General features: G+C 66.6%; 2 non-coding genes across 2 annotated transcripts; one reads left to right on the forward strand and one right to left on the reverse strand.

Moving 5' to 3' along the window:
- The first annotated feature begins 1,527 nt into the window (after positions 1–1,527).
- TRNAA-CGC lies at positions 1,528–1,599 on the forward strand. The gene has a single exon. It is a non-coding gene; the product is annotated as a tRNA-Ala (tRNA).
- Positions 1,600–1,866: 267 nt separating this feature from the next.
- Positions 1,867–1,937, reverse strand: TRNAG-GCC. The gene has a single exon. It is a non-coding gene; the product is annotated as a tRNA-Gly (tRNA).
- Between the last annotated feature and the right edge of the window lie 901 nt (positions 1,938–2,838).

Here is a 2,838-nt window from a genome sequence, read left to right on the forward strand (position 1 = left end):
CAATGCACCACATGCTGCAGTCGCAGTTTGCCCTGGTGAAAACCTTGGGAGGAAGACACGGTTTGGAAATGTTCTGGCTTGGGGCAGAGCTCCTAATGGCTGTCCACTGACGTGGTTTGTTTTGTGGGTTTTTTGGACATTCTGTATTATTATATTAGATCAGCATGTGGCTTGTGCTAGTTAAAAACAAAATCTGATTATGAGCCATTATTTGTTTAAATTATTGTAAGGAAACAGAGTAACTTACTTATTTTTAATCTCAGAGTTGATTATGAAGCTTGTGGTTCACTCAGAATTATTTTGAAACCTGCGCTCCCGGCTCGGCCCGGGCCCGCTCCCCGCAGCGTACGAGAGGCTCGGCTGCAACCTGCAGGGAGCGGAGCCCCGGCAGTCCGCGGGGCCCGGCGGGGATGGGGGCGGCCCCGGAGGGGAGGGGGACGCGGACGGGGAGGGGGAGCAGTTGCGGAGGCCGAGGCCGAGGCCGGGCGTCGGGGTGGGCGGGGAGCTCAGGGGCCGGGCCGGGGCCGCGGGGTTTGTAATATCAAACCCGGAGAAAACTCCGCCCTGGGCAGGCTCCCCGCCCCGACCTTGGCGTCGTTCACGTAGACTCAAGGTGCAGGGACGGCGGCAGCGTCCGTTTTTTCAGTTTGGTCCCCGTGGAAGAGAGCACGGGGCAGTCACCCTCCGTCCAACAGGTGGCTGCCGGCGCTGCCCTACCCGGCCGATGGGGCTTGGGGGGCAGGTCGTTCACCTCGAGCCGAGTGCGCACGGGGGGCCCCCAACTCCCCGCCTGGGCAGCAGGCCTCGCGGGGGCCGGGGCGACGCGCCTCGGTCGGGAATGCGGGGGGCGCGTGGGGAGGGGGGGGAGGGGGCGCAGGCGGGCCAGGCCCCCGCGGGATCCCCCCGCGATGCGCGCGACCGCCCCCTCCCCGCCCCCTGGCACTAAGCGCCCCGTGCCCTCCTCTCCCCCTCCCCCCACCCGGCAGGGCGCCCCGTGCCCTCCCCTGCCTCCTCCCCCCACCCGGCACTAAGCGCCCCGTGCCCTCCCCTCCCCCTCCCCCCACCCGGCACTAAGCGCCCCGTGCCCTCCCCTCCCCCTCCCCCCACCCGGCAGGGCGCCCCGTGCCCTCCCCTCCCCCTCCCCCCACCCGGCACTAGGCGCCCCGTGCCCTCCCCTCCCCCTCCCCCCACCCGGCAGGGCGCCCCGTGCCCTCCCCTCCCCCCTCCCCCCACCCGGCAGGGCGCCCGGTGCCCTCCCCTGCCCCCTCCCCCCACCCGCTGGGCGCCCCCTCTCCCCCCCCCCCCCCCCCGGGCCCGCGGGGCCGGCCGCCGTGCTCGGGAGCTCGTCCCGCCCGGGCCCGGGCCTCCGGCTGCGGCGGGCCCCGAGCGCAGGGCCGCGGGCCGGGACGAGAGGCTGCGGGCAGACACGTGCGGCCGGGCCGTCGCCCGAGTCCAGTCCGGGCCGAGGCGCGAGCGGCGGCTGCGGGGCGGGATGACAGCCTTTCCCAGAAAAGCGCTTCGCGGCCGGGGGATGTAGCTCAGTGGTAGAGCGCGCGCTTCGCATGTGTGAGGTCCCGGGTTCAATCCCCGGCATCTCCAGGCGGCCGGCCTCGCTTTTTGCTTTTTCCTATTACAGATGCGCGTTTCGCTCCCGGTTTCGCGCCCAAGGACGGTGTCTAAAAGGGAGACCGAGGAAACCGGCGAAGCTCGGGGACACAGCCTTTTCGGTTGTTCCAAGCAAAAGTGAAACCGGAACCCCCTTGGTTCCTCATTCCTCCTTTTTCCTCATTTGCATAAAACCAGCTCAAGGCCGTCCTCACTGACACGTGCCCTGGGACCTAAGCCTCCGGGCCGGGAAGAAAAAGCTGCATTGGCCGGGAATCGAACCCGGGCCTCCCGCGTGGCAGGCGAGAATTCTACCACTGAACCACCAATGCGCCGGCGGCGGCTGTCGTCCGCGCCCGGCAGCAGAGCCCGTCCCCCGCTGCAGAGCCCGTCCCCGGCAGCAGAGCCGTCCCCCGGCAGCAGAGCCCGTCCCCGCGGCGGAGCCTCCTCCCCGCAGCCGAGCCCCCTCCCGGCGGCGCGGCGGGGGGGCCGTCGGGGCGCCGATGCCTGCGAGCGAGCGCCCAGCTGGGCAGGAGACCCTGGAGAACGGGGACCTCGGCAGGGACCCCGGGCGCGGCCCTCGGGGAGGCGGCCCACCGCAGTCTGCGCCGTGCCGACTGGCTTGCGCGCTTACCCCTGGTCCTGCGCCGCGCGACGGGACCCCTCCCGGGCTCAGGCCCCCCGACGATGGGGGTCCTCGGCAGGCCGGGGGGATGGGGTCAGGGAGCTGTGGCAGGACTCGGACCCCGGCCCAGATTGCAAGGGTAAACTGGAAGGCGTGCCCTGCGACAGCCGATGCTATCCAGATGACCCGAATTCCCCAAACCGCCCCTTCCTTCATTGTGAAGGACTTGACCATGGGACCCCTTTCAACTCTAACAGTATGACTCGGAGCCTCTGCCCTTAATCTCCAGAGAAAGGAAAATTGCAGACCTTGCAACGAAGATAGATGAGGGAGAAAAACTAAAATGAAGGAAATGCATTTATAGAAATGAACCTAAGCGTGAGATAGAAGGCTCTGGATTTAAACATCATTTGCCCTTTATCCGTGAGAGGGAAATTCACAATAATTTGCAGGATCTTTGATGTCCAAAGAAGACTGAGGGGTGAGGAAAGCCATATGAGAGTAAACAACCAGCAGCGACTAGGCGCTGGGCTTTGTAAGGACATTGCGGGTGGACTTGAACCCACTGAGGTACCTCGTACAACTACCTCCACTTAACAACTGAGGGA

The sequence above is a fragment of the Vulpes lagopus genome, chromosome 11, assembly GCF_018345385.1.
Source record: "Vulpes lagopus strain Blue_001 chromosome 11, ASM1834538v1, whole genome shotgun sequence".
In the NCBI taxonomy this organism is placed as follows: Eukaryota; Metazoa; Chordata; class Mammalia; order Carnivora; family Canidae; genus Vulpes; species Vulpes lagopus.